Genomic DNA, 26,196 nt, shown 5'->3' on the forward strand with positions numbered 1-26,196 from the left:
GTAAACATCCTGTAGTTCGAGTTTGTTCAGATAGAATCGAGAGTATGTCGGTATGTTATGCTACATCCATTTTAATGATATATTACACATAAACCTTATCTTAAATAATAAATAAACATTGTTGGTAACACCGTGATCTATATAGTGTACCCTTTTCGATCTCGAATGACCCTGAACTTGTAATATTTATAACGTAAGCATAAACCAGGGACGTATACATGGTACATTCATCCTTGCATAAACGTAAGCATCGCAAGAAATATTATTATGTTTATAAGGCTTAATTTTGATAAGGGACTCGTGCATACACATACATTCCTTATAAATTAACAAGTAGAATGAAGAATAAGATATTTATTTCAAATAATGAACCCACAGGGTGTATAACAAACATAAAATATATTTGGAATTTGATGACATTACAAATACAGTAAAACACGCTTATAACGAAGTCCTAGGGACGGGCAATTGTACTTCGTTATAAGCGTAATTCGTTATATCCGTCAAGTTTACAACATGAAATAAAGTCACAGGGAATGAAAATCACTTCGCTGTAAGCGTCAATTCATTATAAGCGTGTTCGCTATAACCGTGTTTTACTGTATATCATTGACTTATTAAAAAGAAACATTGTGCTCGGTTTGTTTACATGTATGATCTATTAAAAAAATGTTATGGATATACATGTAGCATATCGCACCATTTTATTAAGGGGGCTGGGCATTGTAATTTAAAATAAAAGTATTACAAGAATAAAAATATTTTCTGGCAAAGAAATTAAAGTAATATATAACATGTATAACAATGTTTGACGATATGTATAAAGTATAGCAGTTACCTAAGTCTACCTATAAATAAACATTTTTTTCTTTGACGATTCATGTGGGCTATAAAGGTAGCAATCATTGCAGAAAAAAATAATGTGGGCTATGTATTTTTTTCTGCAATATATTGCCACCTTCATACTCTTTAATATTGTTATTTTCTCTATCTGCAGAAGAATTTGAAATAACAATTTGATGATGTATCAGAATATCTGACACATTGGATCATAAAAGATTAAAAATTTCAGATATTACATCATCAGCCTCCAAAGAGCACTCATTAGACTTATTCAACACTTTGTCATTCTGATCAAATATATTATCTCTTCTTTTAATCTTGCCGGGATAATCCAGATCTTCTCAAAGTAAGATGTGGTTATGATGTATCACAGCTTGTGATTGGTTTATTTCTCTTGTCTCTGAACTTACAATTCTGAGAACATTACCAATATGATATGTATAATGATATGCATATCATAACAATAAATTTATTCATATGATAAATAGGACAAAGTATGGCATTATTCTCAAACAAACTATGGGTAACTCTTCACAATGCAATATTTTTTATTCAGATGATTGAGATGATCACCTGAGTCTGATGGTAGCCTGTGGAAGGAAATTATTTAAACATAAATGAATGCATGTAGAACAGTTTGACTTTCCTATATTTTCCCAAAGTATAATTAATCTTTTATGCGTGTTAAGACATATTCATGGTAAATAATATTTTTTAAAGGCCATTACCTATGGACACTAACTTTAATTATGAATACTTGCATATAGCCTAATACATGTATATACAAACATGAACATGCATTTGTATTTAATTCATTTATGTATACATATAATAGGAAATACAGCTTTGATGACCCTAATATGCATTATCAATGAATGATTTTTCTGCAAATACTTTCAGCTTAACCTATTTTTTTTTTAAAATGCACCATCACATCAATGTTGACTTTTTGTAGTGTTAAATGTGTATTGTACAATATTTACATTCCACGTATATTTTGCATGTAAAGCTACTGCAGATATAGCACCATAACACAGACATGGTACTAAAAGGTTAAATCACGAGTTTTAATTGTGACGTCACAAACGTTGAACGCTGATAAATACAACGTCACAAGCGAAAATCAAAGTTCACGCTTGTGGCTGTTACAGTGGCTCTTCCATTAATTGAAACTTACCCATAGGATAGTACAGTAATTTTGAGGTATAATTCGCATTTGCGTACAAGGCAAGAAGGTAAAAAATGTAAATATAAGCATTAAATCCTTATTTTTTGAAAGATATAGTCTCATAACTGTAACGGTGTGTGCAAACAAATTTTCATAACGCGCTAACGCGCGTTATTCAATTTGTATGCACACACCGTTGCAGTTATGAGACTATATCTTTCAAAAAATAAGGATTCAATACTTGATTATACAATTATAGCTTATAGGTTTAAATAACATGAACAAAAGTTGTTTTTTATTTTCCAAAATTATATTAAAAAAATTAAACGTTTTATTGACATTACTGGACATGATTTATTACATATTATCATGTATTTATTGACACCAAATTCTAAACTCTACATTGGTTTACTTGCAACTAATACATATTTTCCACTCTCATAAAAAGTACAAAATGATTCGTATAAAATAATTAAAAGCATATATCCTTCTTTCAACAATGAAATTATGATTTCGAAATGAACGTCCATAAATTAAGGTCAGACGACACGTTCCTCAATTTTAGATAACTTTTTCCAGGAATTTGTTAATGGTTTACTACTACTTTGACAAGCTTTCTTGCAAAAAATTAGGGTACCTTACCAGGCATTTCTGCAAAATACTAGAGTATGCAATTTCCTATATAATCTTCTTGAAAATACACTTGAATTGCTGATATAAAAATAAATAAATCTGCAGCAGAGCGAAATTCACTATATTAGAACTATATCTCCGCCAGGGCGGGGCTTTGAACTCACGACCTCTAAAACCTTTACGCTACTGGCAGTGAGCGGCCACGGTTCTAACCACTCGACCATCTAGATATTTAATCAAATCCACGTAAATTTTGATCATTTTAAAAGTAGTTATAAAATTAATATTTTTTATTGGAACTCTTCATTACGAGGAGATACAAAAAGATTCTCGAGGAACGTGTCGTCTGACCTTAAAAACAATTTTTTTTGGTAAAATTTCACTGAAGATGTCTATTCTTCTTGTTTTTATCAACACTGCCAATCATCTTTTAATCTTTAATATAAAAAGTAAAAATAGATTATAATATTAAAGCTGTTAATATATGTGTGTTACAATTTGTCTCTCTGGGCCTCATCAGTCAGGTAAGAGATCAAACTGTTACACTAAAAATTATCAAAAATTCCCTGATACCTTCCTGGTTCCGTTTAATAATATTAAAAAAAACAACCCTCCCCCCCTCCCCCCCCCCCCAATTCCAAATGCATATCAAATTATCATAATAAAACTTATTGGTAGATTTTAATAAATTCATTACTCTTTAAAATGATTTTATGCAACCAGGAAAGTTTCGGCCCATACTCTTATCTATCAGACAGAAAACATACACAAAAAGTGCACACCAATAACTGTATTTATCTCCATTTGGCTATAGACGTCTTAAAACTTATACATGTATCAATCTGTGTTATAAAGTCAAAGCATTTATCAACTTCTGGAAAAAAAGAAGCAACAATAGTGAATCTTTACATGTAGTCTTGAACTGTATAAGGGGCCTGGTTAGTAGGGAATTAACATAAATTAAACCTTAAACAATGTTAGTAAACTAACAAATCTGCATGCCAAATACGGGCAGGTGAAACTTATTTTTGTTTTTAACTGTTAACTTGGAGCACATTAAAATTTGGAAAAACAAGCTGCAACTCAGCACTGGTCTGTTCACCATTGCCAGTCTGCTACTGGACTGACATGATGCTGGTTACAGATGTCAACCATCTATCACAAACTTTTTAAACCATGAAAGATCAATACACATATATTATTCAAGTCAACACCTGCAGTTAAGTAACTAGAAATGAAAATAAAGTAATTATTTTCAACATTTGAACAAAAATAACACAAGAACAAAACAACAAGAATGGTAAACAAATGAAATGATAGACAAATCTGAAGAGAGAGAGAGAGTTCTAGTCTGTTGTAGTATTGTTTTGTCATCCTCCAGACCTTGCCGCCCACAAAGGAGATAACAACAAAATCTGGAGAGAGAAAAACCTACTATAGGTCATTTTCGTGTCACCTACATCAGTCTTATGTCATCCCTAAAAGCCAACAAAGATTTTATTCTACATTTGTACTGTTTTGACCACCTGTAAAAACTATATCTTGTGTTTTGCCATCACTTTGTTTAATTGTTATCTTCTTATTATATAAGGAAGGAGGAATTCTATACCAAGATGGTAGACCTTGAGCTGTAGTTGGATTTATAATTGGACCTTGACTTTGTGGTTGAAGAACAGTGGGTTCAGTAGTTGGAACTAGCCTTAAAGGTGGATATGGTGCTACAGAGGGACCTGACCTTTGACCTTGGGAATCACTGGGTTCTTGTTCCATCTCTTGATTAATTTTTCCTATTAACTGATCTTTTTCTTGTTGAGATGGTTTGCTCAGTGGTTTTTTAGTTTTTCTCCCAGGATTTTTATTTGTTGACCTAAAACGAGGCTGTAACACATTTTTAGCTACTGATGACATTTTTTCTGTTTTCTTAAACTCTTTGAGAGAGTTTGGAAGTTTTTCACATCCATTATTGGCAGAAATGATGTGATCTAATGCTGTAATTATGTTATCTAGCCTATGTTGCTGAACTAAGGGGCTATTATTGACCTGAGACATAATTTCATTCAGCCTATCTTGTATACCTCTAATCTTCATAGACTGTGAGTTGCTGGAGGCATAAGAGTTTTCCTGTGATGGACTTGTGACCGTTTTGCTTGTCTGAATACAAGTTTCTGACTTATCATCTGATTCACATCTGTTTCTATCCCAAAAGAGTAATGATTGGACCTTATGAATATGTTTACATATGTTTCCTTCACCATAGTCAAAACAGTTACAAACAAGAATATGCTGACACAAATCTACACATGGTACCTTTTTACACTTAGAGTAACAATGTTTTTCAGAACATTTTTTAGAATTTACAATAACTGTATATAAGCTGCCTTTTGACATAACTGAAAATGTGTTTTCATTAACTTGAGAAACTGAGGAATCTGAAATTTCAAAACTACTCTTGTGTCTATCAGCTGTCTGAATATTTTCGTCTGAAGGGATGCTAAATTTGCTAGCGGCCAAATGCTTGAAATACAAGTTGTTCTCTATCTGTAACAATGTTTCAAGAAGTATATCTATTCTACGATTTCGTTTCCCTTCAAAGTACACAGTTTTCAACTGATTATGAAAGCTTTCCAAAAACATGTTTGTATTTACCTTAGAATATTCACCAGTTCTAAAACACATTGCCCACTTTTCCTTTCTACACAAGTAAAAATCATTAATATATTTAAGAAAAGCCTGGTTTGTGCACGATAATTTTTGCACTAAAATATCCAAGTATTTATCTAACAAAACTTTGGTTTTAGCATCCATTGCAGCACATAACAAACAATAAATTTCTGCTTGCTGTTCCCTATCTTTTATATATTGTTGAATTTTAAGACGCCAGTTTTTGTGAATGTGCCAAATACACAGGTAATGTTGCAGATCTGGTCCAAAAACACTCTTAGCTGCATTCCACCCAGCAATATCATCATCTGTCATCAAAATGTTTACTTTTGTTTGTGGAGATTTTCTTTTTACTGCATTTAGAAATAAAGATATAGCCTGCTCATTTTCTTTGTTGGAAATACAAAATGCAACCGGATATCCATGTCTAAATTCATCAATAACCAAAAGTGTAATTAACTTGAATGAATATATATTGGTCTTATGGGTGGAATCCATGCAAAGAATCATGGGGGCAAATTTTTCATACATATCTAGTTGTTGTTTAGTCATAATAGCCAGCATGAAGTCTTCCTTACTAAGTCCAGTTGTCTCGTCATCTACATTTTGTTGTTTAAACACTAAAACAGGATTAAACTTTTCTCTCTGTAAAGCATCTACTCTCAAATAAGTAGATGTAGCATCGTCACTATGTCTGATAACAGAAGGGTCAATTATTTTTTGCTTTAAGTTGTGAATTGTTTTTCTGTCAATCAAATGATAATGTTTCATGTCTGTCAAGTCGTCACGGTTGTTCCTGTCACTGAATTTCTCCCTAACCTTATCCAGAATTGTATTAATTGGAATTCTCTGTCTATCTTTGGAGTCATTAATACGTCTTTTGCCATCCCTATGACAAACAAGAGTGTACCTTTGAGAACCATCCTTATTGAGGGTTTTTGGTCGGTGCAAAACATATCTTGTATTTTTATTCAAAGATTCATCAGCCAAAAATTTTTCAAAAGTATTTACATTTTCAAAATTTAGATTTTCAATTTCGATTTCTGCCTCATGAGAACTTATTAAATGGCCAACTAGATCATCAACATGGAAAAATGATAAGTCACATGATGGAACAATGCATGACATTCTCCATTGATTTTCTTTTTCGTGCACATTCTTCACATGGCGGTTCAAGTTTGCCTTATCATGAAAAGTTTTTTTGCAAATTCTACACATATTTTTGAAAGAATTTTTTTGGTTGTCATGTGGGATTTTGTCATAGGAATGAACTGTCTTTAGATAGTCTGTCTGTCTTGGCAATTCCGGTGTTTGATTAGTATTCGTCTCTTGTGTTTTAGTTTTCAAAGAATCTAAATCAAACTTTTTGCATGCTGAGGGGTCTAAATTCCAATGATAAAAACTTTTTGCAGTTGAGGGCACAAATATTTCTTGATGGATAGGAATAGCCTCAGTCACGGTTTCATAATGTCCTCCCCCCGCTCTTGTCCAAACTAAATGAATCCTAGAAACTGAGTTGCTAAAGTCATGTTCTAATGTAACTATGTCTTGGTTGTCAACATCACCACCAACAGTAACTAAAACATTAATTCCTAATCTTCTAGATAAAGCCAATATTGACTCTTGTCCAGCAAATGTACCTAGTTGTCTAAGATTATTTAATTCCTGCTGAATTTCTGAATCCAACATTGAATTACCATTATCATGAAAAAAGAAATTTCTAAATAAGCCTAAATTTTGCTCTATCTCATTAATTGCAATATTCCTAAGCTCTTGGTGGTGATTTTGATTTCCAAAGAGTGCCAGACTAACAGACCGAAAAAGACAATTTCCGTCACCTATGATAGGTTGTCTATATAGTCCATAGGAAGCTAAATATTCGTCCTGTCGGGTTCTCTCTCGCTCAGAATTATCTACCACTTGCAAAATAACCTCATTATTATTAATACTACTAATTAGAGAGTCAGGATCCGAAATCTATAATAAAATATATGTACCATTATACACTGGCAAAATCATGCCTCAAAAATTTTTAATTTGTTAATTCAATGAAATTTCAGTAGACAAAATTGAATAAATTATACACAAAAACCATCACCAGAGTAAAACAACATCAAAATAATTTATGGTGGTGATGGGAATTGAACCCATGTCTATGACTTTCCATACACTACCATTAAAGAATTTAGAGATTAGTAGAACAATATTAGGGACCATCACCATAAAGAAGCAAATAATATATAAACATAGGTAATCAGAAATCACAACCCTCACTGAGACGAGGCATTACCTTTATGAGACCACCTTTATCATATTATATGAAATCATTCTTAATGATCTTGGTTATTCATGGTTACTGTTTTAACAAAATATCGTATATCATATGTTAAAAAAAATTGTATGATAATCATATGTTCATTTCATACAGTATTGTAAGATATTAATGATTATCAATACAATAATATATGATATTGCATGCTATGATACTAATATATATTACCATATAATACTGTAATAAATAATGATGTAACATGACATTGTAACATATGATATGACATTGTATCATGTTATACGTTATTGTATTTGATCACATAATACAATATCATAGTACATGATTACTTAAGAAATGAATTTAATTTCTACCTATGTTATACGATATAACAAAACTTGGAGCAGTTTATGATTTAAAAAGCCTAAATTGTTCCAAGTTATGTTATACTTGTATAAATAACTCGTATAACATATGTAGAAATTAAAATTATTCCTAAGGGGTTATAATTTAATTTTCTTCTATTTAAATCAAATAATAAAGCCCATTAATTAGTTTAAATATGATAATCTGTACAAAATTTAAACGTAACGTCAAGCAGATTAATACGTTTCGCATGCACATCGTATTGTGATGTAGGCAAGTTATGTTATACGATATATATATGAATTTGTTAAGTTAATCAAATGAGGCGTTACAATCAGAATTAAATTATGATAAAATATTGTATTATGTGACATAATATTATATCACATAATAAATCAAAATATTGTTACATATGATATTATATTTATATAATAGTGTTGTGTTGTGCATGTACTATGCCTAAATAGTAGTCAGGGTTTGATACATAGTGCACGAGCCGGAGGCGGAGCCGGAAACTCCCTTTCTCTGCAGAGATTTGAGCAAATTTCGGCGCTGCCATTTTGTTCTGCTCCAGACAAAACAATATGACTTCAATATTCTAAGGGCAACTACTCTAATTTTAAAGAATTTCAAAGGGCAACTACTCCAAATACTTTAAGAACTTACGGCATGCCGTTTATGTATTAAATACTATGAAATATCAAAATGAGTAAACGAAACGTCGGCCAGTGACGGCCATATTGCCTAATATTATTTCTCACAGAACAAATATAGAGATATATGAGCCAATCACGTGCTAAGTTTAAACCAATGAAAGTGTGACATTTCAGTCCAAGGGAAAACAATATATCATATGATACATTATTATATATATAGGATCTCTCATGATTTGCGATGGTATATGATTTTTATCCAACGAGTTGTGTGTTTTCTATCCCCGAGCCTTGGCAAGGGGATAGAAAACACACAACTCGTTGGATAAAAATCATATACCATCGCAAATCATGAGAGATTCTTTTTATCACATGTTTTACCAAGTATTTTGTTTATCCCAACTATTTCTGTAAAAATTGTGATTGTGAGCCGCACAACACATTATTTACAACACGTCAACAACGTTACGCATGGAATAAAAGTTCCTTGAAGTTTAACAAACAGACATTCATTTTTTAACATTTTTTTATGAATTCATGGCAAATAACTGAAACAACATTAAATGTTTCAAATTTATATCTCAACACCCCTCAACTGAATTAATTATTTACTTTTTCATTCTACGCCAATCAACCGTCTAAACCTACGTAATGATTAACTATGACGTCACGTGGCGTAAGAACACACAGTGGAATATCAAAAATTTATCCCATGAGTGATATCCACCGTATATTGGGATAAACATGTGATAAATTGCAATATCATATGAAACAATATCATGTGATAAAAAATATCCAATACAATATCTTATTAAACAATATTGTAACATAATTTACAATACTATACATCACAATATCATGATACAATATAATATCATATTAAACAAAAAATTGATACAATATCATATCATATAACCTTTTACAATATAATATACGATATAATATTGTATCATAAAAATATATGTGTATCATATCATAAAATACTATATCATAGGTATCATGTTATATCATTTAAGAACAAACACATCTATCAAGCAGGTTTGGGTGAGGAAGGAGATTTTTTTAGCATCCTTGAGAATGGAGATCAGGCTCTGCATCTGAAGCTGCCTTTGTGATTCATTTATATTCTAGTTCAATTACTTATGCAAGGTATTATCTAAAAAACATGTGACCTGTTCAAAAAAACTAAACCTCATCCAGCATCCGAAACCTATGGCTCTTATTCTGCATCCAAACCTGTCAGGTGCATCATCAGACACACCATCCATGCAAGTTTGGTGAAGTTAGGACGAGTAATAAGTCAGATACAATCATCAGAGGGCACCTGCTTCAAAAAGATTAACCAGCTCTAAATACCATAACCTCCTCCATCATATGAAACCTATGGCTCAGATTCAGCATTCAAGCCTGTCAGGCACATCAGTGTCATAAGATGCACCATCCATGCAAGTTTGGTGAAGTTACGACCAGTATTAACTAAGATATAATCATCAGAGGGCACCTGCTCCAAATGCTTTAACCTGCTTCAAAAACCTTAACCTCCTCCAGCATCTGAAATTCATGGCCCAGATTTAGCATCCAAGTCCATAAGTAGGTCCAGATGCATCATCCATGCAAGCTTGGTGGATATATGATAAGTAATAACTTAGATACAAGACCTACAACAACAAGTTTAATCAGGTCCGGACACCGACACCAGGGGCATAGCATAAGTTCCTCCCAACTTCATCTAAGTTAGCTAACTATAGGAAAATACCTTAATGAAATAGTCAAAATTTATGGATTTTTTCTTTAATTGATACTTAACAATTTTCAATCCTCAGCAATGTTCGATAACTCTAAATTAATTTGTACCATAAATCTGACTTTTATACAGACAATTTTAATTAGTATTTTACTGCTAATATAACCATCAGTCACACAACTACATGCATGGCGAAGTAGATCCACAGAGCACTCCCACTTATAAACCTGTTGGTATAGAGTTCTAGCCATTATTACTATTTTTAAAACTCAACTTGTTTCTTTAATCCATTATATCCATATCTTAAATAGGCAAATTTGCAATAACTTTGTAAAATGCATGGATACCATCTAAAAATTTCATTTTATATCATTTCAATATAAAGGTTGAAAGAAAAATATAATTTTTATGATGAAAAAAATTCTTTGTTTTGGGGTTTTTTTTAGAACTAAACTTTATTTACTTTACAATGATTGATGAGCAAGTTCTGCAACTTATATCAATATTAATTTGTTGACAATGAGCTTCCTTAAAACAGCAGAAAATCACTATATCATGATGTATAAGAAGTATTATAAGTCAAATTAGCAACAAAAAAATTGTAATTTGGGATAAAACAATAGGCCAATGTGTTTTAAGTGAACAAAGTCAGGAGTTAGGACAGACAGATGGACAAATACTAGAACTAAAGCGATCAGAATAGCCCAGTTGAGCTTACAGCTCAGGTGAGGTTAAAGTCTATGATTCTATGGAGAAGTTTTCAAGTTTTATATGACAAAAAAATTGACTACAGACAGACAGGTTGATTCCAATATACTCCACTAAAATTTGTTTGTAGGAGCATTAAAACATTGGTAACAATACATAACCTGAGGGACTCAGGTAATATTTTAATTTAAAAGAGCAACAAACGCTGAACAAAAAGTGATCAGAAAGCCCACAGAACCTTGTCACAAGTATACTGTACATATATATATATATATCAATGTACGATTTATTTGGACTATGGTTTTTGAAATATATCAGGATGATATCACAATTGTTTAATGAAATAAGTTATTTTTGCATTAATGTCTACGCCATTTTTGCAAAATAGCAAATTATTCCATCAAGTTTCATTGTTTCAATAATCCTGATATAAAATCATGAACATGCAAAACTGTAATACTCACCTGTGTTGATCTATTCATAGGGAAATCTTCAGCAGGCCTATCTGTCTATTAAGTAAATATGGAAGAATAATAAGAATACTGGATACATGTAGTTTATGCTACACAATGACTCATTTGTATTTTTTAAAATAATTTTTTTAAAAATCTTATCTGTTTGTAAACTAGTGTTTTGAAAGAACTAGTAAAGGAGAGAAAATCTAAATAAAAATATATCAATACAATATTAACATGCAGCATAGAAATCAAGACAATACACATTTAAAACTCAATCAGGAGAAAGATTTACACAGATTATGTTTATATGACTTTAAATTTTAGCTGATGGGATAGGGTTGCATGTAACAAACCTCTGGTAGAATTTCCTGCAATGACCCCATTCCAGTATTCTGTAATAAAAGTAGTCCAAGTAGTAGAGTTATAGATACAAAATAAGAGAGACACACATACTTTAAGCCTTAGGAAATAAAACCAATGTAAATAAATTCTCTTGGATAAAAACTTGATAAGATACAAGTCAAGTTAATACTATCAATGTAAACGTTTAAAATTATTATTTATAACTTATAATTACTGGTATGTTTGACAGTAAACTGTCATCCTATCAGGTTAATTAATTATGTTATTAATGATAATATTATTTTAACCAGACAGTTTATTGTCAGAAAACGAAGCTTTTAATTTTGTATTAGAACACTACTGACTAGATTTAAGTATAAAACTGGCAGATATGAGGCCACTTGAACACTTTATACTTGTTATGACAAGGAATAAGAATATACAGATTTAGTATTGAATAATTCTAATACATACAGGCAAAAAGAAGCCTCCACTGCCTTCCATCATTCCGTCCACTGTAACTATCTGGAATACTACCTATTAAACAGTATTTTTTAAATATTTAAAGACAACAATAAGTGACGAGGCACAAACACACTCTGGTCCCATTTTATTTGGCAGGTTACAAGACCGTACAACTGTGACCTTGAGACAGCAACCCTTCAGAGATATATTAACTGTTTGATGTATACCATGTTATACAATTACATATTGATAGGAGATTCCCAGTAATGTGAAATGATTATGATAAATGAATAATAAAACTATGAAGTGAAAGCCACTTTTGATTGTAATTAACTTCCTATACTCTGTCCCAAGATATTTTGGATTCACGTTTGGCTTAATTGTTTGATATTTATAAATACCTCAGGATCCAAACGATGTTCATTCAAAAGTATGAAAAATTTCCAAGATTTCTCAGTCAAAACGCCCCTGTTAGCTTATCAGGTTTCAATACAATGCTAAAAAATGTGATGTCTACGGAGATTTTGCATTGCAGCAAGCCCGGATGATAACGTTGAAATATTGCGCGATGTATTCCGAGTGTATTCCGAATGGAGAAAAGATGTAAACATTCCCCATTATAAATCTCCGTAAGGAATCTGTTTTCGTTCCTGTGAATTTTTCCGAGTGAAAGATGATAATGTGTCAATGAAATTATCTTGGAAAATATCCCTTTCAACTATTTCAATTGCACTTCTTTCACAGGTAAGTGTATTTCTATTAAAATTCGTCCAAACGTGAATCCAAAATATCTTGGGACAGAGTATAGAGACAAATACTCTGTACAATCACAGGCCTCTTAATTTCTATAAATAAGCAGATAAATGTAGAAGAGAAAGATAATCATATATACCCTATCTATATATAAATACAAATACAGATAGGGTATAAATACTTCTCTTCTCCTACATTAAGCAGCTTATTACCATTTATATGTTTCTCGAGACCCACGGTCGCTTCGTAAAACTTATTTCATTGAAACTACATTGTTTAACTGATATACGTACAATTTATCATCATTAAAAGATAGTGTAAAGCTTGTTTTAATGTTTTTGTTCAATTAAATCTATAAACAATTGAGATAAATAACTAACCATCAAGAAAATCATCACTTCAAATCTTTGCAACTTCATAGCTGGCGCCATGTTGAAAGTAGAAGAGATATGCGAATGAACCAGTTTATGGGCATGCGCATTAGCCTAGTCCTAAGGTTGCAGATAGTAAGATTCGAATCAAGCTTTACACTATCTTTTAATGATGATAAATTGTACGTATATCAGTTAAACAATGTAGTTTCAATGAAATAAGTTTTACGAAGCGACCGTGGGTCTCGAGAAACATATAAATGGTAATAAGCTGCTTAATGTAGGAGAAGAGAAGTATTTATACCCTATCTGTATTTGTATTTATATATAGATAGGGTATATATGATTATCTTTCTCTTCTACATTTATCTGCTTATTTATAGAAATTAAGAGGCCTGTGATTGTACAGAGTATTTGTCTCTATACTCTGTCCCAAGATATTTTGGATTCACGTTTGGACGAATTTTAATAGAAATACACTTACCTGTGAAAGAAGTGCAATTGAAATAGTTGAAAGGGATATTTTCCAAGATAATTTCATTGACACATTATCATCTTTCACTCGGAAAAATTCACAGGAACGAAAACAGATTCCTTACGGAGATTTATAATGGGGAATGTTTACATCTTTTCTCCATTCGGAATACACTCGGAATACATCGCGCAATATTTCAACGTTATCATCCGGGCTTGCTGCAATGCAAAATCTCCGTAGACATCACATTTTTTAGCATTGTATTGAAACCTGATAAGCTAACAGGGGCGTTTTGACTGAGAAATCTTGGAAATTTTTCATACTTTTGAATGAACATCGTTTGGATCCTGAGGTATTTATAAATATCAAACAATTAAGCCAAACGTGAATCCAAAATATCTTGGGACAGAGAATAGGAAGTTAATTACAATCAAAAGTGGCTTTCACTTCATAGTTTTATTATTCATTTATCATAATCATTTCACATTACTGGGAATCTCCTATCAATATGTAATTGTATAACATGGTATACATCAAACAGTTAATATATCTCTGAAGGGTTGCTGTCTCAAGTTCACAGTTGTACGGTCTTGTAACCTGCCAAATAAAATGGGACCAGAGTGTGTTTGTGCCTCGTCACTTATTGTTGTCTTTAAATATTTAAAAAATACTGTTTAATAGGTAGTATTCCAGATAGTTACAGTGGACGGAATGATGGAAGGCAGTGGAGGCTTCTTTTTGCCTGTATGTATTAGAATTATTCAATACTAAATCTGTATATTCTTATTCCTTGTCATAACAAGTATAAAGTGTTCAAGTGGCCTCATATCTGCCAGTTTTATACTTAAATCTAGTCAGTAGTGTTCTAATACAAAATTAAAAGCTTCGTTTTCTGACAATAAACTGTCTGGTTAAAATAATATTATCATTAATAACATAATTAATTAACCTGATAGGATGACAGTTTACTGTCAAACATACCAGTAATTATAAGTTATAAATAATAATTTTAAACGTTTACATTGATAGTATTAACTTGACTTGTATCTTATCAAGTTTTTATCCAAGAGAATTTATTTACATTGGTTTTATTTCCTAAGGCTTAAAGTATGTGTGTCTCTCTTATTTTGTATCTATAACTCTACTACTTGGACTACTTTTATTACAGAATACTGGAATGGGGTCATTGCAGGAAATTCTACCAGAGGTTTGTTACATGCACCCCTATCCCATCAGCTAAAATTTAAAGTCATATAAACATAATCTGTGTAAATCTTTCTCCTGATTGAGTTTTAAATGTGTATTGTCTTGATTTCTATGCTGCATGTTAATATTGTATTGATATATTTTTATTTAGATTTTCTCTCCTTTACTAGTTCTTTCAAAACACTAGTTTACAAACAGATAAGATTTTTAAAAAAATTATTTTAAAAAATACAAATGAGTCATTGTGTAGCATAAACTACATGTATCCAGTATTCTTATTATTCTTCCATATTTACTTAATAGACAGATAGGCCTGCTGAAGATTTCCCTATGAATAGATCAACACAGGTGAGTATTACAGTTTTGCATGTTCATGATTTTATATCAGGATTATTGAAACAATGAAACTTGATGGAATAATTTGCTATTTTGCAAAAATGGCGTAGACATTAATGCAAAAATAACTTATTTCATTAAACAATTGTGATATCATCCTGATATATTTCAAAAACCATAGTCCAAATAAATCGTACATTGATATATATATATATGTACAGTATACTTGTGACAAGGTTCTGTGGGCTTTCTGATCACTTTTTGTTCAGCGTTTGTTGCTCTTTTAAATTAAAATATTACCTGAGTCCCTCAGGTTATGTATTGTTACCAATGTTTTAATGCTCCTACAAACAAATTTTAGTGGAGTATATTGGAATCAACCTGTCTGTCTGTAGTCAATTTTTTTGTCATATAAAACTTGAAAACTTCTCCATAGAATCATAGACTTTAACCTCACCTGAGCTGTAAGCTCAACTGGGCTATTCTGATCGCTTTAGTTCTAGTATTTGTCCATCTGTCTGTCCTAACTCCTGACTTTGTTCACTTAAAACACATTGGCCTATTGTTTTATCCCAAATTACAATTTTTTTGTTGCTAATTTGACTTATAATACTTCTTATACATCATGATATAGTGATTTTCTGCTGTTTTAAGGAAGCTCATTGTCAACAAATTAATATTGATATAAGTTGCAGAACTTGCTCATCAATCATTGTAAAGTAAATAAAGTTTAGTTCTAAAAAAAACCCCAAAACAAAGAATTTTTTTCATCATAAAAATTATATTTTTCTTTCAACCTTTATATTGAAATGATATAAAATGAAATTTTTAGATGGTATCCATGCATTTTACAAAGTTATTGCAAATTTGCCTATTTAAGATATGGATATAATGGATTAAAGAAACAAGTTGAGTTTTAAAAATAGTAATAATGGCTAGAACTCTATACCAACAGGTTTATAAGTGGGAGTGCTCTGTGGATCTACTTCGCCATGCATGTAGTTGTGTGACTGATGGTTATATTAGCAGTAAAATACTAATTAAAATTGTCTGTATAAAAGTCAGATTTATGGTACAAATTAATTTAGAGTTATCGAACATTGCTGAGGATTGAAAATTGTTAAGTATCAATTAAAGAAAAAATCCATAAATTTTGACTATTTCATTAAGGTATTTTCCTATAGTTAGCTAACTTAGATGAAGTTGGGAGGAACTTATGCTATGCCCCTGGTGTCGGTGTCCGGACCTGATTAAACTTGTTGTTGTAGGTCTTGTATCTAAGTTATTACTTATCATATATCCACCAAGCTTGCATGGATGATGCATCTGGACCTACTTATGGACTTGGATGCTAAATCTGGGCCATGAATTTCAGATGCTGGAGGAGGTTAAGGTTTTTGAAGCAGGTTAAAGCATTTGGAGCAGGTGCCCTCTGATGATTATATCTTAGTTAATACTGGTCGTAACTTCACCAAACTTGCATGGATGGTGCATCTTATGACACTGATGTGCCTGACAGGCTTGAATGCTGAATCTGAGCCATAGGTTTCATATGATGGAGGAGGTTATGGTATTTAGAGCTGGTTAATCTTTTTGAAGCAGGTGCCCTCTGATGATTGTATCTGACTTATTACTCGTCCTAACTTCACCAAACTTGCATGGATGGTGTGTCTGATGATGCACCTGACAGGTTTGGATGCAGAATAAGAGCCATAGGTTTCGGATGCTGGATGAGGTTTAGTTTTTTTGAACAGGTCACATGTTTTTTAGATAATACCTTGCATAAGTAATTGAACTAGAATATAAATGAATCACAAAGGCAGCTTCAGATGCAGAGCCTGATCTCCATTCTCAAGGATGCTAAAAAAATCTCCTTCCTCACCCAAACCTGCTTGATAGATGTGTTTGTTCTTAAATGATATAACATGATACCTATGATATAGTATTTTATGATATGATACACATATATTTTTATGATACAATATTATATCGTATATTATATTGTAAAAGGTTATATGATATGATATTGTATCAATTTTTTGTTTAATATGATATTATATTGTATCATGATATTGTGATGTATAGTATTGTAAATTATGTTACAATATTGTTTAATAAGATATTGTATTGGATATTTTTTATCACATGATATTGTTTCATATGATATTGCAATTTATCACATGTTTATCCCAATATACGGTGGATATCACTCATGGGATAAATTTTTGATATTCCACTGTGTGTTCTTACGCCACGTGACGTCATAGTTAATCATTACGTAGGTTTAGACGGTTGATTGGCGTAGAATGAAAAAGTAAATAATTAATTCAGTTGAGGGGTGTTGAGATATAAATTTGAAACATTTAATGTTGTTTCAGTTATTTGCCATGAATTCATAAAAAAATGTTAAAAAATGAATGTCTGTTTGTTAAACTTCAAGGAACTTTTATTCCATGCGTAACGTTGTTGACGTGTTGTAAATAATGTGTTGTGCGGCTCACAATCACAATTTTTACAGAAATAGTTGGGATAAACAAAATACTTGGTAAAACATGTGATAAAAAGAATCTCTCATGATTTGCGATGGTATATGATTTTTATCCAACGAGTTGTGTGTTTTCTATCCCCTTGCCAAGGCTCGGGGATAGAAAACACACAACTCGTTGGATAAAAATCATATACCATCGCAAATCATGAGAGATCCTATATATATAATAATGTATCATATGATATATTGTTTTCCCTTGGACTGAAATGTCACACTTTCATTGGTTTAAACTTAGCACGTGATTGGCTCATATATCTCTATATTTGTTCTGTGAGAAATAATATTAGGCAATATGGCCGTCACTGGCCGACGTTTCGTTTACTCATTTTGATATTTCATAGTATTTAATACATAAACGGCATGCCGTAAGTTCTTAAAGTATTTGGAGTAGTTGCCCTTTGAAATTCTTTAAAATTAGAGTAGTTGCCCTTAGAATATTGAAGTCATATTGTTTTGTCTGGAGCAGAACAAAATGGCAGCGCCGAAATTTGCTCAAATCTCTGCAGAGAAAGGGAGTTTCCGGCTCCGCCTCCGGCTCGTGCACTATGTATCAAACCCTGACTACTATTTAGGCATAGTACATGCACAACACAACACTATTATATAAATATAATATCATATGTAACAATATTTTGATTTATTATGTGATATAATATTATGTCACATAATACAATATTTTATCATAATTTAATTCTGATTGTAACGCCTCATTTGATTAACTTAACAAATTCATATATATATCGTATAACATAACTTGCCTACATCACAATACGATGTGCATGCGAAACGTATTAATCTGCTTGACGTTACGTTTAAATTTTGTACAGATTATCATATTTAAACTAATTAATGGGCTTTATTATTTGATTTAAATAGAAGAAAATTAAATTATAACCCCTTAGGAATAATTTTAATTTCTACATATGTTATACGAGTTATTTATACAAGTATAACATAACTTGGAACAATTTAGGCTTTTTAAATCATAAACTGCTCCAAGTTTTGTTATATCGTATAACATAGGTAGAAATTAAATTCATTTCTTAAGTAATCATGTACTATGATATTGTATTATGTGATCAAATACAATAACGTATAACATGATACAATGTCATATCATATGTTACAATGTCATGTTACATCATTATTTATTACAGTATTATATGGTAATATATATTAGTATCATAGCATGCAATATCATATATTATTGTATTGATAATCATTAATATCTTTCAATACTGTATGAAATGAACATATGATTATCATACAATTTTTTTTAACATATGATATACGATATTTTGTTAAAACAGTAACCATGAATAACCAAGATCATTAAGAATGATTTCATATAATATGATAAAGGTGGTCTCATAAAGGTAATGCCTCGTCTCAGTGAGGGTTGTGATTTCTGATTACCTATGTTTATATATTATTTGCTTCTTTATGGTGATGGTCCCTAATATTGTTCTACTAATCTCTAAATTCTTTAATGGTAGTGTATGGAAAGTCATAGACATGGGTTCAATTCCCATCACCACCATAAATTATTTTGATGTTGTTTTACTCTGGTGATGGTTTTTGTGTATAATTTATTCAATTTTGTCTACTGAAATTTCATTGAATTAACAAATTAAAAATTTTTGAGGCATGATTTTGCCAGTGTATAATGGTACATATATTTTATTATAGATTTCGGATCCTGACTCTCTAATTAGTAGTATTAATAATAATGAGGTTATTTTGCAAGTGGTAGATAATTCTGAGCGAGAGAGAACCCGACAGGACGAATATTTAGCTTCCTATGGACTATATAGACAACCTATCATAGGTGACGGAAATTGTCTTTTTCGGTCTGTTAGTCTGGCACTCTTTGGAAATCAAAATCACCACCAAGAGCTTAGGAATATTGCAATTAATGAGATAGAGCAAAATTTAGGCTTATTTAGAAATTTCTTTTTTCATGATAATGGTAATTCAATGTTGGATTCAGAAATTCAGCAGGAATTAAATAATCTTAGACAACTAGGTACATTTGCTGGACAAGAGTCAATATTGGCTTTATCTAGAAGATTAGGAATTAATGTTTTAGTTACTGTTGGTGGTGATGTTGACAACCAAGACATAGTTACATTAGAACATGACTTTAGCAACTCAGTTTCTAGGATTCATTTAGTTTGGACAAGAGCGGGGGGAGGACATTATGAAACCGTGACTGAGGCTATTCCTATCCATCAAGAAATATTTGTGCCCTCAACTGCAAAAAGTTTTTATCATTGGAATTTAGACCCCTCAGCATGCAAAAAGTTTGATTTAGATTCTTTGAAAACTAAAACACAAGAGACGAATACTAATCAAACACCGGAATTGCCAAGACAGACAGACTATCTAAAGACAGTTCATTCCTATGACAAAATCCCACATGACAACCAAAAAAATTCTTTCAAAAATATGTGTAGAATTTGCAAAAAAACTTTTCATGATAAGGCAAACTTGAACCGCCATGTGAAGAATGTGCACGAAAAAGAAAATCAATGGAGAATGTCATGCATTGTTCCATCATGTGACTTATCATTTTTCCATGTTGATGATCTAGTTGGCCATTTAATAAGTTCTCATGAGGCAGAAATCGAAATTGAAAATCTAAATTTTGAAAATGTAAATACTTTTGAAAAATTTTTGGCTGATGAATCTTTGAATAAAAATACAAGATATGTTTTGCACCGACCAAAAACCCTCAATAAGGATGGTTCTCAAAGGTACACTCTTGTTTGTCATAGGGATGGCAAAAGACGTATTAATGACTCCAAAGATAGACAGAGAATTCCAATTAATACAATTCTGGATAAGGTTAGGGAGAAATTCAGTGACAGGAACAACCGTGACGACTTGACAGACATGAAACATTATCATTTGATTGACAGAAAAACAATTCACAACTTAAAGCAAAAAATAATTGACCCTTCTGTTATCAGACATAGTGACGATGCTACATCTACTTATTTGAGAGTAGATGCTTTACAGAGAGAAAAGTTTAATCCTGTTTTAGTGTTTAAACAACAAAATGTAGATGACGAGACAACTGGACTTAGTAAGGAAGACTTCATGCTGGCTATTATGACTAAACAACAACTAGATATGTATGAAAAATTTGCCCCCATGATTCTTTGCATGGATTCCACCCATAAGACCAATATATATTCATTCAAGTTAATTACACTTTTGGTTATTGATGAATTTAGACATGGATATCCGGTTGCATTTTGTATTTCCAACAAAGAAAATGAGCAGGCTATATCTTTATTTCTAAATGCAGTAAAAAGAAAATCTCCACAAACAAAAGTAAACATTTTGATGACAGATGATGATATTGCTGGGTGGAATGCAGCTAAGAGTGTTTTTGGACCAGATCTGCAACATTACCTGTGTATTTGGCACATTCACAAAAACTGGCGTCTTAAAATTCAACAATATATAAAAGATAGGGAACAGCAAGCAGAAATTTATTGTTTGTTATGTGCTGCAATGGATGCTAAAACCAAAGTTTTGTTAGATAAATACTTGGATATTTTAGTGCAAAAATTATCGTGCACAAACCAGGCTTTTCTTAAATAAATTAATGATTTTTACTTGTGTAGAAAGGAAAAGTGGGCAATGTGTTTTAGAACTGGTGAATATTCTAAGGTAAATACAAACATGTTTTTGGAAAGCTTTCATAATCAGTTGAAAACTGTGTACTTTGAAGGGAAACGAAATCGTAGAATAGATATACTTCTTGAAACATTGTTACAGATAGAGAACAACTTGTATTTCAAGCATTTGGCCGCTAGCAAATTTAGCATCCCTTCAGACGAAAATATTCAGACAGCTGATAGACACAAGAGTAGTTTTGAAATTTCAGATTCCTCAGTTTCTCAAGTTAATGAAAACACATTTTCAGTTATGTCAAAAGGCAGCTTATATACAGTTATTGTAAATTCTAAAAAATGTTCTGAAAAACATTGTTACTCTAAGTGTAAAAAGGTACCATGTGTAGATTTGTGTCAGCATATTCTTGTTTGTAACTGTTTTGACTATGGTGAAGGAAACATATGTAAACATATTCATAAGGTCCAATCATTACTCTTTTGGGATAGAAACAGATGTGAATCAGATGATAAGTCAGAAACTTGTATTCAGACAAGCAAAACGGTCACAAGTCCATCACAGGAAAACTCTTATGCCTCCAGCAACTCACAGTCTATGAAGATTAGAGGTATACAAGATAGGCTGAATGAAATTATGTCTCAGGTCAATAATAGCCCCTTAGTTCAGCAACATAGGCTAGATAACATAATTACAGCATTAGATCACATCATTTCTGCCAATAATGGATGTGAAAAACTTCCAAACTCTCTCAAAGAGTTTAAGAAAACAGAAAAAATGTCATCAGTAGCTAAAAATGTGTTACAGCCTCGTTTTAGGTCAACAAATAAAAATCCTGGGAGAAAAACTAAAAAACCACTGAGCAAACCATCTCAACAAGAAAAAGATCAGTTAATAGGAAAAATTAATCAAGAGATGGAACAAGAACCCAGTGATTCCCAAGGTCAAAGGTCAGGTCCCTCTGTAGCACCATATCCACCTTTAAGGCTAGTTCCAACTACTGAACCCACTGTTCTTCAACCACAAAGTCAAGGTCCAATTATAAATCCAACTACAGCTCAAGGTCTACCATCTTGGTATAGAATTCCTCCTTCCTTATATAATAAGAAGATAACAATTAAACAAAGTGATGGCAAAACACAAGATATAGTTTTTACAGGTGGTCAAAACAGTACAAATGTAGAATAAAATCTTTGTTGGCTTTTAGGGATGACATAAGACTGATGTAGGTGACACGAAAATGACCTATAGTAGGTTTTTCTCTCTCCAGATTTTGTTGTTATCTCCTTTGTGGGCGGCAAGGTCTGGAGGATGACAAAACAATACTACAACAGACTAGAACTCTCTCTCTCTCTTCAGATTTGTCTATCATTTCATTTGTTTACCATTCTTGTTGTTTTGTTCTTGTGTTATTTTTGTTCAAATGTTGAAAATAATTACTTTATTTTCATTTCTAGTTACTTAACTGCAGGTGTTGACTTGAATAATATATGTGTATTGATCTTTCATGGTTTAAAAAGTTTGTGATAGATGGTTGACATCTGTAACCAGCATCATGTCAGTCCAGTAGCAGACTGGCAATGGTGAACAGACCAGTGCTGAGTTGCAGCTTGTTTTTCCAAATTTTAATGTGCTCCAAGTTAACAGTTAAAAACAAAAATAAGTTTCACCTGCCCGTATTTGGCATGCAGATTTGTTAGTTTACTAACATTGTTTAAGGTTTAATTTATGTTAATTCCCTACTAACCAGGCCCCTTATACAGTTCAAGACTACATGTAAAGATTCACTATTGTTGCTTCTTTTTTTCCAGAAGTTGATAAATGCTTTGACTTTATAACACAGATTGATACATGTATAAGTTTTAAGACGTCTATAGCCAAATGGAGATAAATACAGTTATTGGTGTGCACTTTTTGTGTATGTTTTCTGTCTGATAGATAAGAGTATGGGCCGAAACTTTCCTGGTTGCATAAAATCATTTTAAAGAGTAATGAATTTATTAAAATCTACCAATAAGTTTTATTATGATAATTTGATATGCATTTGGAATTGGGGGGGGGGGGAGGGGGGGAGGGTTGTTTTTTTTAATATTATTAAACGGAACCAGGAAGGTATCAGGGAATTTTTGATAATTTTTAGTGTAACAGTTTGATCTCTTACCTGACTGATGAGGCCCAGAGAGACAAATTGTAACACACATATATTAACAGCTTTAATATTATAATCTATTTTTACTTTTTATATTAAAGATTAAAAGATGATTGGCAGTGTTGATAAAAACAAGAAGAATAGACATCTTCAGTGAAATTTTACCAAAAAAAATTGTTTTTAAGGTCAGACGACACGTTCCTCGAGAATCTTTTTGTATCTCCTCGTAATGAAGAGTTCCAATAAAAAATATTAATTTTATAACTACTTTTAAAATGATCAAAATTTACGTGGATTTGATTAAATATCTAGATGGTCGAGTGGTTAGAACCGTGGCCGCTCACTGCCAGTAGCGTAAAGGTTTTAGAGGTCGTGAGTTCAAAGCCCCGCCCTGGCGGAGATATAGTTCTAATATAGTGAATTTCGCTCTGCTGCAGATTTATTTATTTTTATATCAGCAATTCAAGTGTATTTTCAAGAAGATTATATAGGAAATTGCATACTCTAGTATTTTGCAGAAATGCCTGGTAAGGTACCCTAATTTTTTGCAAGAAAGCTTGTCAAAGTAGTAGTAAACCATTAACAAATTCCTGGAAAAAGTTATCTAAAATTGAGGAACGTGTCGTCTGACCTTAATTTATGGACGTTCATTTCGAAATCATAATTTCATTGTTGAAAGAAGGATATATGCTTTTAATTATTTTATACGAATCATTTTGTACTTTTTATGAGAGTGGAAAATATGTATTAGTTGCAAGTAAACCAATGTAGAGTTTAGAATTTGGTGTCAATAAATACATGATAATATGTAATAAATCATGTCCAGTAATGTCAATAAAACGTTTAATTTTTTTAATATAATTTTGGAAAATAAAAAACAACTTTTGTTCATGTTATTTAAACCTATAAGCTATAATTGTATAATCAAGTATTGAATCCTTATTTTTTGAAAGATATAGTCTCATAACTGCAACGGTGTGTGCATACAAATTGAATAACGCGCGTTAGCGCGTTATGAAAATTTGTTTGCACACACCGTTACAGTTATGAGACTATATCTTTCAAAAAATAAGGATTTAATGCTTATATTTACATTTTTTACCTTCTTGCCTTGTACGCAAATGCGAATTATACCTCAAAATTACTGTACTATCCTATGGGTAAGTTTCAATTAATGGAAGAGCCACTGTAACAGCCACAAGCGTGAACTTTGATTTTCGCTTGTGACGTTGTATTTATCAGCGTTCAACGTTTGTGACGTCACAATTAAAACTCGTGATTTAACCTTTTAGTACCATGTCTGTGTTATGGTGCTATATCTGCAGTAGCTTTACATGCAAAATATACGTGGAATGTAAATATTGTACAATACACATTTAACACTACAAAAAGTCAACATTGATGTGATGGTGCATTTTAAAAAAAAAATAGGTTAAGCTGAAAGTATTTGCAGAAAAATCATTCATTGATAATGCATATTAGGGTCATCAAAGCTGTATTTCCTATTATATGTATACATAAATGAATTAAATACAAATGCATGTTCATGTTTGTATATACATGTATTAGGCTATATGCAAGTATTCATAATTAAAGTTAGTGTCCATAGGTAATGGCCTTTAAAAAATATTATTTACCATGAATATGTCTTAACACGCATAAAAGATTAATTATACTTTGGGAAAATATAGGAAAGTCAAACTGTTCTACATGCATTCATTTATGTTTAAATAATTTCCTTCCACAGGCTACCATCAGACTCAGGTGATCATCTCAATCATCTGAATAAAAAATATTGCATTGTGAAGAGTTACCCATAGTTTGTTTGAGAATAATGCCATACTTTGTCCTATTTATCATATGAATAAATTTATTGTTATGATATGCATATCATTATACATATCATATTGGTAATGTTCTCAGAATTGTAAGTTCAGAGACAAGAGAAATAAACCAATCACAAGCTGTGATACATCATAACCACATCTTACTTTGAGAAGATCTGGATTATCCCGGCAAGATTAAAAGAAGAGATAATATATTTGATCAGAATGACAAAGTGTTGAATAAGTCTAATGAGTGCTCTTTGGAGGCTGATGATGTAATATCTGAAATTTTTAATCTTTTATGATCCAATGTGTCAGATATTCTGATACATCATCAAATTGTTATTTCAAATTCTTCTGCAGATAGAGAAAATAACAATATTAAAGAGTATGAAGGTGGCAATATATTGCAGAAAAAAATACATAGCCCACATTATTTTTTTCTGCAATGATTGCTACCTTTATAGCCCACATGAATCGTCAAAGAAAAAAATGTTTATTTATAGGTAGACTTAGGTAACTGCTATACTTTATACATATCGTCAAACATTGTTATACATGTTATATATTACTTTAATTT

The 26,196-nt window shown here is 31.6% G+C and overlaps 2 long non-coding RNA genes across 2 annotated transcripts; one reads left to right on the forward strand and one right to left on the reverse strand.

Annotated features, from left to right (window-relative positions):
- LOC136270858 (uncharacterized) lies at positions 1–25,557 on the forward strand. Its single transcript, XR_010708736.1, has 5 exons — positions 1–50; positions 14,591–14,653; positions 15,078–15,116; positions 15,419–15,463; positions 25,538–25,557. It is a non-coding gene; the product is annotated as an uncharacterized lncRNA (long non-coding RNA).
- LOC136270857 (uncharacterized) lies at positions 1,414–13,562 on the reverse strand. The gene is made up of 5 exons (XR_010708735.1): positions 13,444–13,562; positions 12,320–12,382; positions 11,857–11,895; positions 11,510–11,554; positions 1,414–1,433 (listed from the first exon to the last, which is right to left on the reverse strand). It is a non-coding gene; the product is annotated as an uncharacterized lncRNA (long non-coding RNA).
- Positions 25,558–26,196: the final 639 nt, after the last annotated feature.

This window comes from Magallana gigas, chromosome 8 (genome assembly GCF_963853765.1).
Source record: "Magallana gigas chromosome 8, xbMagGiga1.1, whole genome shotgun sequence".
Taxonomy (NCBI): domain Eukaryota; kingdom Metazoa; phylum Mollusca; class Bivalvia; order Ostreida; family Ostreidae; genus Magallana; species Magallana gigas.